This window comes from Patagioenas fasciata, chromosome 2, assembly GCF_037038585.1.
Source record: "Patagioenas fasciata isolate bPatFas1 chromosome 2, bPatFas1.hap1, whole genome shotgun sequence".
Classification (NCBI taxonomy): Eukaryota; Metazoa; Chordata; class Aves; order Columbiformes; family Columbidae; genus Patagioenas; species Patagioenas fasciata.
In genome coordinates, this window is record NC_092521.1 from 168087989 (window position 1) to 168102079 (window position 14091).

Sequence of the window (14091 nt, forward strand, 5' to 3'; positions counted from 1 at the left end):
TCTAGTGTAGGATGATTCTCAATCCATGGCATTGATTTACCCCATGCATGTCTGCTCTGATGCTCAGTAGCAGTGAAGAAGGGAAAGAGAACCAGTGCACTTGTGATGGGACAGGGGTTGACTACTCCAAGAGCCTCCTCCCACATCCACAAAGCCTCCCGTGGACGATGAAGTGGATGATGCATCCCTTCAGCAAAACCTGGGAAGACTTAAGAGTGCCTCTAATGTGATCATGGAGAGGAGCCAACTTCTTGTGTACTTGGCTTTCCTGGCACCAGCCAAGGAATGCTGGCACACCAGCTTCTCCAGAGCTATTAGTGGTGCCACGTGCTCCTGGGCTGCAGAGAATACATGCTCTGTGTTGCAGCTGTCCTGGAGATCCCACCAGGCCACGCTCCTCCATGCCGCTCACCGCAAAGCTCTACCACACCAGGGCAGGGTTTCGGTCCCAGGGTTGGGTGGGATTCTGGCAGGCCAGAAATACAGGTCATCCTCAACTCTTGCACCCCCCACCACCCTTCTGCCTCCCTTTCCTGCTCTGAAGGTTTGTTTGCTCTTGCCTACATGCAGCGGAGGAGAAGGTCAGACCAGCACCAAAGCGACGGGGTTGCATGCAGCCTGTCTCAGAGGGCTGCCCACCCTAAACAACCTGCACAAGCCACAGTCATCCACATTTCCTCTCCTGCCAGGAGTCTGTAGCTTGTACTGACCCTCCCCAAAGCCATTTAGATACTGGACCTGGATCTGCAACACTATTTATTTTCCCAGCACTCATCTAGGTACCTGCAGATCTCTGTTCCACTGTGGCTCTGAATCTGTATCTTGCTCTGAGAACTTCAAGTGAAAAGTAAATTTCCATGCACCAAAGATATTTTAAATAGAGACCAAACTGCGCTAGCTCAGACTCTGTCTTTCACAGCTTTCAGATGCTCCAGTTCCAATTTCAACCCTGGAAAAAACAGTGTCTGAGACCCAGTGATACTGCTATAAGTTATATATAAACAGGAAAGGTTCCTGACTCTGGGTTCATTACTATCTCAGGCAATGCATGTCGAGCACGGCTTTTTGGGTGCTTTTCACCTGGGTGAAAGAGCCCTTTCCCTAGCTCAGAGTCATTGTGCATCAGGCATCATTCCCACATGACAGTTTGGATGCAGCCACCCTCTTTTAGAAGGGTGCAAGAGTTTGGCAACAAGGATGTGTATTGTCCCTTGCACCTCAGGGGCAAAGAAGAGTTTCAGACAGTTTGATTCACCCAAGTAGGCCCATCGCATCTTTCTTAAACCTGAGTCTCTGTCTCTTGGCTGGAATAACACTTTTTGCCCTGGGCAACGTCTGTAACCAATATATTTCCTGTGGCTGCGGAGATGCTCAGACACAGCTGATAGCCAAGAGCCAGTGCAGACAAACAGGCTTTATTTGGGTGATATCTAGTTCAGGAGCTGATCCCTCGCACCCAATAAATGCTTATTTCTCTGTACTGACCTCTAAATGAAGGTGATATGAATCCCATTTATGTGCATTTCTGGACACCGGATAATCACAGCAGCCTGACCCCCAGTTGAGGGACTATTCTGACCAAACCCATGCTGGCATCTCTCCTTGCTGTGCCCTAATTGATGTTGTTGTCTGTCACTTGTACACAACCTCAGCTACTGGACATGCTGCTCAGCATATGCCACACAAGGGGGTATGTGGAGATGCACCCCAGGGGGAACTGATCTATGAGTTATCTGAGCCACCAAGGTTTCTCTGCTTTTGGCTGTGGTTGCTGGCAGACGTAGAGCAGAGGGGAGGATGGCATTCAGCCCATACCTGCCTGGCCCACAGCCTTGGCACAGCATGCATAGGGCACGAATTCCTCGTCTCTCCGCAGTCCGTATGTGGTAACATCCCATCCCACCAGCAGACGTGACCTGGCATGAGTTAATCCCCAACCCTAGCACTGAGGCAGCAGGCTGAGGGATGCAGGATGGACCATTTGCAGCAGAAACATTTCAGGAGCATCCACCAAACCCCTTTATGGACATCAAAGATGGGAAGAATGAATTTAGCTTCCAGCTGACTTAGTCCCCAGATAGGGGAGAAGAGCAGAGGGCTGCACCAAGCCAGCTCAGTATTGTGTCTCTGCTACATCTGTGTGTGTCTCTGGCTGGGGAATTGCTGGGACTGGAGGATGGATGCATCTGGATGTCTGGCACTGAGAGAGCAAAATGCACACAGAGCTCTGGAAAGGAGCAGGTTGGCCTGACCTAAGGGTTTTGTAGTGTCCCAGGTCTCCAAGCTGCAGCAGGAAAGATGTGTCAAGGCTTCATCTCCCTCACAAAATTCATGGGCTGTATGGGTCCACGGTGTGATCTTGTGCTTGGTCACCGAGCAGAGCTCAGGAGTCTGCTGTAAGATGAAAGGCTGATGTTTAGGAAGAAGAAAGAAGAAGAAAAAATAAATACAATAAAAAATAAAGAAGAGAAAAACAGGAAAGAAAAAGAAAAAGGGAAAAAGAAAGGGAAAGGGAAGGAGAAAGGGAAGGAGAAAGGGAAGGAGAAAGGGAAGGAGAAAGGGAAGGAGAAAGGGAAGGAGAAGGAGAAAGGGAAGGAGAAAGGGAAGGAGAAAGGAGAAAGGGAAGGAGAAGGAGAAGGAGAAAGGGAAGGAGAAGGAGAAAGGGAAGGAGAAGGAGAAAGAGAAAGGGAAGGAGAAGGAGAAGGAGAAGAAGAAGGAGAAGGAGAAAGAGAAGGAGAAGGAGAAAGGGAAAGAGAAAGGGAAAGAGAAAGGGAAAGAGAAAGGGAAAGAGAAAGGGAAAGAGAAAGGGAAAGGGAAAGGGAAAGGGAAAGAGAAAGAGAAAGGGAAAGGGAAAGGGAAAGGGAAAGGGAAAGAGAAAGAGAAAGAGAAAGAGAAAGAGAAAGAGAAAGAGAAAGAGAAAGAGAAAGAGAAAGAGAAAGAGAAAGAGAAAGAGAAAGAGAAAGGAAGAGAGAAAGAACCAAAATTCAATCACAGTATGTCCTGGAGCAGCTGCATTGGAAATTCAGTCAAGCCTTCAAGTAGAAAGGCTGATGATTTGCCAGTGTGAAGGCTGCAGAGCAGCAATGTGTTCTGCAGGAGCTGTTTCCTCATTCCCATTGCAAGCAAAGTTCCCCCAACACCAACGTCAGAGAGTTTAATGCTTCTGCAGCTTGTTAGTGCTCATTGTAGACATCAGCTCTGAAAACTGTCTTTTCCTCTCCTCCCATCACTCTCTCTCCCAGTGAGATATATACAGACAAAAAAAGTTTGAGGCAGTCAAAACAGGTAAGGCAAGGAAGGTTTGTTGTGCCTGCAGGAAACAGAGGCAGAAAGGCTGTTACCTACGCTCACTTTTCAAACTGCCAGCAACACAGATGTGGTTACCTAGAAAGCTGAGATTTGAAAAGGTGTGTAGGTACCTGAACATCTTCCGAGTTCAACACCAAATTGGTACAAGATCAGTCTGAACCCCTAGCTGAGGCTTTTTTGCCACTTGGCAAATGCTCTGTGAGTGCTGAGTTGTGACCCATTGTCTGAACCAGGGAGCTGAAGCTCTACAACTACCTGAAAGGAGGTTGTAGTATGGAAGGCGTTGTTCTCTTCTCCCAAGTAACAAGCAATAGGACAAAAGGAAATGGCCTCAAGTTGCACCAGGGAGGTTGAGGTTGGATCTTGGAAACAATTTCTTCCCCAAAGGGCTGTGGGCCATTGGAACAGGCTGCCCAGGGCAGTGCTGGAGTCACCATCCCTGGAGGGCTGGACAGACACGGAGATGAGGTTCTCAGAACATGAGGCGGGGGCAGGGGTGGGGGAACAGTCGGACTTGATGATCTTGAGGGTCTTTTCCAACCAAAATGATTCTGTGTTTCTTTGAAGCTGCTGCTGCAGGGCTGTTGAGAGCTGCCTGATACCACGTGTGCTCTGGAGTCCTGGTCCTACTCCTTTAAGTGCCTGTATGGGCTGATTAGGAGTCACCTCCACATCTTATCTCCCTTTTGGTTGGCAGTTTTGGGCCATTCTAGGCTTGAGAAGTGTGAGGAACGCACCATGAATGCAAGGGCAGGTGGAATATAAGGGGATTCAGATGATGAAGTGGGGATGTTCTCAGTGTATTAACATTTTTATGGAGATCTAGTCCATGAAATCAGTGGACACCAGAGCATGATGTACTTCATCTTACAGCTCTCCATCACTTTGCCTCTTCTGCCCAGAGCAACCTTCCTCCTCTTTAGATGCCTTCAGTTTTTCAGTGGCCCAAGGATGATGTTTTGGTTGAGGCACGCCAAGGATGATGCTACACAAAAGCATCTCCAGCTGGAGTGCATTAAGACAGCACTGTTTGCATCTTTGGCTCAGCTGACTGCAACCATCTGTCTTGTCTGAGGACACCTCTGAGCACTTGAGTAAAAGACCAAACTCCAACTTCCTCATCCAGGGAGGGTATTCCTAGAGAGACTTAAAAAAAAATCAGTGCCTGAAACTTTGAGAACCAGAAGAGAAAACTAAAAGAGGGAGGTGTTTTTGAGAGGTGCAAGAGAACCAAGAAGACAAAGGGGAAGGAGTTTCCCATGAAGAATCAAGAAAAATAGGTCTCTTCTGTTGCTCTGTCAAAGTTACATTATCTGTCACATAATTGAAGCAGACTTTCCTTAAACAATTTCAGAACTACAGGGTCTATACTCAGATGATCCTCCTTGCATTGGTGTTAGGACAGTGGGAAGGAAAAAAGAGATGTCCATTTTCATAAATGATGCCCTTCCATGGCCTTTTGGACTCTTGTTTTGCAAGACAAAATAAAATGTAAAAGGAAAAAGAAATGGCAGAAAGCAAGCCTCATAGCCCCGAGAGTTGTGAAAAAATCGTGGTAGGCAGCAGGATATGAAACCAAACCAAACATCTACTTTCAAAGAATGAGAGGGGAAAACGAGGGAGAGAGAAGGTAGACCATGAGTTGGGTGGTCTTACGACGCACTTATTTATATTACCGCATGAAGATAAGAGAAAGGTAATGGTGTGAGTCAAGACAAATCAAAACACAATGTCAAACAGGAACACAAGCTCATCAAAAGTGTGTAGATGCCTCCTAGACATGGGAGATCTGTGTCTGAGGGTAGGATGAAGAGCCAACCCAGTACGGGAAGCTGTGGGAAGGGTTGAGACAGGACCAAACACAACAGGGGGTTATTCAGCTTTCTTCGAGCCCGGGAAGCTGGATCTGATACTGTCTTGCTCTTCTGGAGCAGGCATGGGTTGGGTGATGTGGTCAAGGGATTAAGGCAAAACCACCAACTTCATTTAGCCACTGGGAAAAGCAGGTAGAGGGAAGAGCAGCTTGTGCACTAACCTCTCAGTGCTTCCTCAGCTTGTGGTTAGAGTTCTGTTTCATCAGGATCCAACCAGCTCTTCTTCCCCTTCACATCAACTCCTTTTCCCACACCCTCTTCTTCATCTGGATGCCTCTTGAGTCTCCTCCTCCTTTCACCTTTCTGTCATCACACATTCTTGGTTTGATTGTCCCATTTCGGTGTTTCTAAGCTCAGTCTTTAAAAGGAGTGAGACATTTCGTGATTCCCATCCTCTGCAAGTGGGATGGGGTGAAGGACACACACATCACTTCACGTGGCAGGACAGCGATGCCGAGAGCTCAGCTCAGCACCCACCTGCCCGAGCTCTCAAATCTGCATCATTGCAACATCACTATGGGCAGTGGAAGGGGCTTCAAACCTGCTTTCTCCTGCCTAGACCTGGCCTGTCCATAAGTCCAGGGTCTCCTGCTACAAAACAACCTTCCTCTCCCCATCTTCTTCACCACTCCGGTGTCCTGAGCAAACCACAGCTCCATGTTTTTTGCGATTAGCTGCTGGCAGCGGCTCGTGCCTCCGCTGCTCTCGCTACCGTATCTCTGGCTGGGCCAACTGGCACTTCAGCTTTATTTATTTTTAAATCTTTCCAGCACTAACTTGAAAAGGAATTGGTTTCAAACCACTTTTTTTTTCATAATGTTGGAAATAATGACTATTCAGTCGAATTAAATCCCTCAGGGCAGAAAACATACCTCTCCCTGGTCTCCCTCCAGTTAGTTCCTCTTTGCAACAAATTGCCCCCAATGGATTTTGTTGTTTCTATATGATTTTCGTGCCAGCGCACTGATAATGTGCAGAGGCTGAGAGGCATGGAGGTCGCAGGAAATTAAGAAAGTGAATTAGATCATTTGGGCAGTGGGTAAATCCAGCATTGCCCAAATTAGAAGAGAATAAACACTGTTTATCTGTATTTACTCTGCTCTCTCTCTCTCCACAAGGGAGATGCTGTAAGCCAGCACTAAAATATGAAGTGCCATACCCTCACAAGTCCAAGCACGAGTCCAGAGTAGCTTTTAGGGAGTGAGGGATGTAATTTGCCTGAAGTGCCATCTTCCAGAATCAAGTGGTGGGGTCACAATCTCTTTCTGAACCCAACAAGGAGTTTTGCTTGCCAGGGTGCATGTAGCCTGAGTGACTGCAAAAGCCAGCACGCAAATCCAGCAAATCACAAGCATATCTGTATTTCTTCTGTGAAATACAGCCAGACACGGGGCACGGTTAATCACCAGCTGAGTTGCAGCCTGGCAGATCCTATTTTGCTGTAGGACTGGCAGTAAATGCAGTAACAGAGATTGCACAGGGTACATTTTGTCCAAGACAGCACATACAAATCCCTGGTCCTTCCATACTTGCCAGGGTTCATCAGGGCTTGAGTAAACCAGCAGAGCCCAGCGGGCAGGGGATGCAGGGCTTGTACAAACACTCACAGAAGGGTAGGAAAACAAATAATACAAACTAGATATCTAAACCAAATCACAAAATAATTCTTAGAATCATAGAACAGTTTGAGTTGGAAGGAACCTTCCCAGCTTATCCCATCCAACCCCTACCATGAGCAAGGACATCTTCACCAGCTCAGGTTGCTCAGAGCCCGTCCAGCCTGGCCTGGGATGTCTCCAGGGATGGTTCATCCATCACCTCTCTGGGTACCTGGGCCAGGCTCTTACCACCCCCAGGGGCAACAATTTCTCCCTCATGTCTGGCCTGAATCTCCCCTCTTTTATTTTAAAACCATCACCCCTTTTCCTATCATAGCAGGCCCCGTTAGAAAGTCTGTCCCCAGGAGAATCCATCCTCTCTTATCCAAAGCAGGGCACCTCTCAAATCTTGCCCTGTATTGCCACCCCACTACTGACCAACCTCATGCGATGCCTTGTGTTCCCAACCACCTCCACCCTACCACTTCTCCCTTCTTCTCAGCAAGTCCCTATTGCCACAAGCTCCTCACCAACCCACTTTTGGTTCAGCCCACACTGAAAGCTACATCAGCTCCTGCCAAAGGCAGCTGATCCCCTGCTCTGTGACATTATTTAGATGTGCCACCCTGGCCTGCATGCCTGGCAACAACATCACATTGCCCTCAGTCCAGCCTGATGCTCTGATCTCAGTAAAGGTATGCTCACCTGTAGTAGCTGCAGGTCTGGCCTAAGATTAGACTTGGTTAGATTAATCTCCTAATCCTAACAGCCATTTTGAGCCTTACAGAATTTAGGAGTGGGGTTGCTCCATCAGTGAGGCTGGAATGAAGCTCTAATTTAGTCTCCTTGCTGCTCGAGCCCTCAGCTCAGTTGCAGGGTCTGCTGCAGAAAAAGAAATTGGTTTATGACCTTATATTGCTTGGTTTTGGTGTTTGGACCCTTCACCCAGCTCACCTAAGGCACTGTTAAAAGAAAACCTTAGAAGTGTTTTGTCACACTACCCAAAACTGACTGTTGGTCTCTGTGTCCCCATCCCAGATCAGTCCATCTGGTTCACTCCTCACAAAAGGACAGCCCTATGCACGTGGACCAGGGGAGGTTGAGGTTGGATCTGGGGAACAATTTCTTCCCAGAAAGGGCTGTCGGGTATTGGAACAGGCTGCCCAGGGCAGTGCTGGAGTCATTATCCTTGGAGGGGTTGAACAGATGCAGAGATGAGGTTCTCAGGGACATGGGTTAGTGCAAGCGCTAGGTTAATGTTTGGACTCAATGAACTTGAGGTTCTTTTCCAACCAAAATGATTCTAGAATTCTATGATCACCCTACCAGAAGTGATCACCAAAATCAACAGGGTTGTTTTGGGTTGCAATCTGCATGACCAGCTCCACCTACATCCCACACCCTTGGGACCCATCTCCCTTTTTCCTCCATATCACCAGCACTGACGCTTTCTGTTTCACATTCCTCATTCCCCCCACTCCTCCCTGCACCCCTTTTCTGCTTCACACCGGTGATTACCTTGACTACTGCTGTCCAAGATGGTGATCACCAGCAGTCCCTTGCCTTGGGCCCATTGACCAGCTGTGATGCTCTCAACCCCAACCAAGGAATCTGTTTGCCTTTAGCTGTTTTTTTGAGCCGCTGCCAGGGAAGTTTCACAAAAAGGATAGTGTTATTTCTGAAAATGAGTCCCATAAACAAGGATGAATATGACCTCCCCGTTGAGATTTGGGGTTTACTTTAGTGGCTGGGAGATCAGCCAATGAAATGGAAATACCAGAAAACATTATCATAATTACCCCTTGGCCTCCTCTGGGGGCAAGGGAAGAAAAAAAGAAAAAGCTGAACCAAAACTGATTTAACAGCTTTGGATAGCATTGTCATTTTACCCTTCCTCGCTTGGCCTGCCTCTTGCTCTGCTTTTCTGCTTTCTCTGAATAAGAGGAAGGGGAAAAAAACTCATCTTTCCTAGATCTTTTCTCCACAAGGGACTTTTTTTTTTCTGGCAAAAAACAGTGCTAGGGAGCCCAGAGGTGATAAACATTGAGAAAGAGTAGCAGATGGGTTTTGATTGCGAAACTGGGGAGGCCACAGAGGAGCGGCCATCACATCCCTGCACCTCGTCCGTAACAGCAGGAGCGATGGGCAAAGCCATCCTTGTGAACCTGCCTGTGCCCCTGGAGCTTGTGCAAACTGGATGCCAAGTAAGCTCAGCGCAAGACTTCATGCTGAAGCAAGTTAGAAAAGGGATTTGCTGTCAGCTCTTTTGGAGTGATTAACTTCTGCAGGGGCACGATGACCTCATATTTCTAAATAGTTGGATGTGGGAGATGTACCTGTTTGTGACCGTATTTCTGATTTCCCTGAGATGCTTCTCTTGCTCCCAGAGCTCAACACCAGCAAAAGTTCTGCTCCTAAACTCCACAGATCTTCTCAACGTTGCTAGCAAGGCCAATTACTGCAGCTTCCAGCTGCACCAAAAGAAAACAAAATCCCCACAGCTGATCTGATTTATTTAGGTGGTGGGTTGAGGTGGAAATGTATTTCAGCTGTATGTAAATAATCAGTGACTATAAGGGGAACTCTGGCCAAATACCTCAGTTTTTTAAATATCATCCTGGATGTCCTTAGTTGGCCAGCAAGGCAGGTATTATGTTGATAAGTGTATGGGATGTTTGTTCCTTTCTGTTGGTTAATGAGTATATGCAAAATGAGAGGGTGAGAGGTGTTGGGCTGCAAATGGGTGGGTTCTTGATAAATGACAATGTTGATGTAAGATGTTGAACACGTGAATTTAGTTGAGTTGTGGCTGCAGTGCTTACTTGGGTGAAGCACTTCTAGAACCTCTTGTCTACTTTTTTGTGGTCCTGAGCAGCAGGGGCACAGAATATACAAAGTAGGTTGTGCTGAGCACGTCAAATGGGACCATACCCAGAATGTACGTCTGTTACTCGATGCTCAGCAGGGTACAAGTTTTTTGTGGTCTGGGAAAGAGAGGAACTACAGATATGTCTGAAAATAGTCTCATTCAGTCAATCTTTACTCCTAACAGGCCATCCCAAGGAGGTGCCATCTTAGGACATTTAGAGAAAGAGAGAGCTCTTATGGTTGTCATTTGCTGATCAGCAGTTTAAGACCTCCCTGAATCAACTTTGCATCCAGGATACAGTCTTTAACAGCTACTGCTGGATTTGTCCTTTATTGATCTGTCTAATTTTATTTTTAATCCGTTGTCCTGCTTCTTTTAGACTTTGTTGTCTTCACCTTGTGCCTCCAAGGTCTCAAATTCTGCAAAACTGTGACTAATTATCCCCCTTTCTCTGCACCGCTCAGTATCTTACAGATACCTTTCATACCGACACCTTCCTCCTGGGAAGGGCTGTGGGGCATTGGAACAGGCTGCCCAGGGCAGTGGTGGAGTCACCATCCCTGGAGGGGTTTAAAAGGCATTTAGATGAGGTTGTTAGGGACGTGGTTTAGTGCTAGGGTTAGGTTATGGTTGGACTCAATGATCCTGAGGGTATCTTCCAACCAAAATGGTTCTATGATTCTATCTCAGCCCCATCTCTCTCCCAAACCAAGGGATCAAATCCCCTCCAAAGCAGGGGCTGCTTCACCAGCAGCAGCTCCCACCTGTAATGAGCTCCTGCAGCCCATACCTCAGCACTTCTGATAATTGAGCCACTTATTTTGCTACCTGGGGATATTCAGATTCCAAAAAAGTTGGCATGCGCAACCGCTAATGATTTTAGCAAGGCTGTCCCACAGTATTTTTGGATCAGGTGTCGAGATTGTTTGTCAAAGAAAAAGCTTTGCCAAATACATCTAGCATCATGAGCGCACCTATGTTGCAAAGCGAATGTTCCTGTGGATTTCTTTTAACCTTTGACAGACAGAACAGAAAGATGAGTCGGGCAACACCATTTTAAGATCACAGAATGTTAGGGGTTGGAAGAGCCCTGGAAAGCTCATCCAGTGCAATCCCCCCATGGAGCAGGAACACCCAGCTGAGGTTCCACAGGAAGGGGTCCAGGCGGGTTTGAATGTCTGCAGAGAAGGAGACTCCACAACCTCCCTGGGCAGCCTGGGCCAGGCTCTGCCACCCTCACTGAGAAGAAGTTTCTTCTCAAATTTAAGTGGAAACTCTTGTGTTCCAATTTGAACACATTATGCCTTGTCCTACCGTTGACTGTCACTGAGAAGAGCCTGGCTCTATCCTCCTGACACTCACCCTTTATATATTTGTAAACATGATCAGAAAATTCAGAGCAAGAAAATCAGATCCATAGGAAAAATTAGTATCGAACTGTCAAAAGTGCTCCAGCAGCTGACAGGTCCAAAGCTGGTCTGTGGTTTCCATCTGTGGGTGTCTGCCTTGTCCTGTCTATTGTCCCTTGAGCCCCAGGCTGAGCCATTTCAGTGTCCGATCTGGCAGCACACTGCTTAATTCTCCATCCCTGGAGAGCTTTCAGCCTGGCTTAGATGCTGAGACATCTCAGTAAGAGGCTCGACAAGGGATGGGTGCAAAGTGTGACGACAGGTGGGAAAGCGAGGTTGGGACAGGAGGGGATGACAAGTTCAGAACCACCAGCTATCAGCCCCGTTTTGCATCTGAGGTGTTTAATGTGAGTTATTCAGCCATGAAGGAGCAGCATTGCCAGACTGCATGGTTCTCTTGCAAGTCTCCTGAGAACAGGTGTCCCCTTCAAATCACAGGATTTGATGAAAATCCCTGTCCTTATTCATATTGAGTTTCCACGTTTCAGCCTCCTTAACCAAGGAGAAATGCAGAAATATGTGCCCAAAACATATATCTCAGCATTTATACTAGTTTGGGAGGAAGGGAGAGAATGGGAAGAGGTTTTTTTTTAAGGGTCTGGCAGGTTTTTGTAAATTTAAGACCGATAACCAGGGCTTAGGAAAGCTGAAAACCTGGGTAGATTTTGGAGCCCTGCCCCAGCCATTCTGCCCAGCTCTGGGCATAGAGATTAGTGACTTATTTCCATTTCTGGGAAGAAAAAGTGATCTTCTATGCCTGTCCCAGAGACCATCCGTCCCTCTGGCTGGGAGCTGCCCTACTTTCGGAGCATGGCCAAACGAGCCTGAGGACTAAGCGTGCAAGGGATGAATCATTTGAAATGCCTGAGGTCAGATTCTGCTCTGGCTACTATAAATCCAGACTAACTCCTCCAGCTTTTGTGGAATCACTCAGGGTTTATGCACATATAAATGACAGCAGGATTTGACCCAGAGGCTTTGTTTCCAATGAAAGAGTTGAAATGTGGGATGTTGCCTTAAATGTGGACAGGCCAAACATCTGGAAAGGGATGGCTTTGTTTTGCATTAACGTTAATGCGGTTTTGAAACCGACTCCCACTTCTGAAGGATTTTTAGTGTGGATTTTTTCCAAGGACATGAAAAACTAACTTCTACTTTAGTCAGAATGTCCTTATCAGATCTAGCTATCCATCTGTGTGTCCATTACCACACCAGCTGCTCAAACATCCATCGTTCCTCTCCATAGAAGCACCCTGGGAAATGGAATCTGAGTTTACTTCTACGCTGTATTTCATTAACCCTCATTATCTCATTTGTCGTAAGTCCTGCTTGAGAACTCATTGGCCTTCAGCTGGTTTATCTTACTCGCCTTCTAAACTGAATTAACTTCAAATGAGTGAAGGAACCTTAATTCTGAATGGCAGTGGTTTGGAGCAGTACGAGATGTCCCTACAACCTGTCTACATGTTTCCTTCTCATCTGCAGATCACTACTGGCTTCACAAAGTTTTATATTCTTTCCTTTGCTTGCCTGCGCTATGCATTGAGGTTTAGGTCTGCTCTGTCCATCAGTTGTGAAGTGCTACCCTAGGTTTTGCATTACAGATTTCCACTGGCCAGTCTCACCAGCATAGCCAATATAAGAAAAAAGAAAGAAGAAAAAATATGTTGCTTTGTATAAAAATGTACTCCAGCCCTTGTTGCTTACATTAGGCTTTTACAACTGAGTGCTAAGTTCTGTACAAATCCAGGGAGAGGCAACATCTGTTCTCGTTGCATTTATAGCCCGATTAATCAAGACAGACAAATGTTAGGGAAACAAAGGCAATGAGAAGAGCAGTGATTTATCCCAACTTATTACATCACTTAATTATTTCAGGCTACTGCCTTACAAACATCTTTCTCTTGGGAGGCCTATGAGCTGTTGTACATGGCTGTTCTGTGCTTTGAACAACCTTTGGGGTGATCTTGGGGATGAGGATCCCTCCCAGTCCTGACCTCCCAGAGGCTCTTCTGCTATGGTTGGCAGAGTACCAAGGATGCACCCAGACCCCAAAAGTTCCACAAGGGTGGGCAGATCCCTCATGTGTCAAACAGAGAGGCTTGCCACTAGATGGACATAGTCCACAGCTTTCTTCTCCCTCTTCTATGCTGCAAATAACAAAGCACCTAGAAGTTACAATCCCCGTCACCCATTCACATCCAGCGTAGAAAATTAACACAGGAGAAGGCTGAGTATACTGTTATTTTAGGGTGAAAGAGCAGGAAAGAACAAAGACAGTATCATCCCAGGGTAGCTGGGATGGGTACACTGAAATTTATATCCATTCCTGCCAAACTGACCTGGAAAACGTTCTTCCTCATCTAAGACCTTATCTGGCAGTGGGACTGGTCCTGGATGTTGGAGCAGGATGCCAAATACCCAAGAGGCACATCAGAAAGTTAAACCAACCGTGTTGTATTAGATCAAACCTCTGTGTGATATAACAACCAAAATACTCACAAAACAAGCTTTCCCCATGATTGTGCCCCCAGCTTCCTGAGACCAGCCATGTTTGACGTGAACACGCCAGTTTCCAGTTCCATTATCAGAGATTTTTTTCTTTTTTTGTTGTTTTTTTTATGACTAGCAAGTGCCTTTGAGGGCCAAGTGTCATCATTTATCAGCAAGAAACAAACAGAGGAGGGTAAAACAGGCCCTGGGTGAAGCATTGTCCATTCTCTTCTTGTCCTTTGTCCTCTGGAGACCTTACAGGAGGAAAAATTTGATCTTCCCAGGATGATGCTCACCGCCTCTTTTCGCTGAGCCCTCAGACTTTGGGGGGCAGACGCTGTCAGGTCACAACCCTGCCTAAGGCAGCTGCCTCTGCACATGTTCTTGTATAGTCTGGGTTGAAGGGACCTTCAAAGCTCATCCAGTGCCACCCCTGCCATGACAGGGACATCTTCACCAGCTCAGGTTGCTCAGAGCCCCATTCAGCCTGGCCTGGGATGTCTCCAGGGATGGTTTACCCACCACCTCTCTGGCCAACC

At 46.9% G+C, this 14091-nt stretch overlaps 1 protein-coding gene across 4 annotated transcripts in view; it reads left to right on the forward strand.

Annotated features, from left to right (window-relative positions):
- PTH1R (parathyroid hormone 1 receptor) overlaps positions 1–14091 on the forward strand; it is a 128848-nt gene that overhangs the window by 51215 nt on the left and 63542 nt on the right. The window lies entirely within an intron of this gene.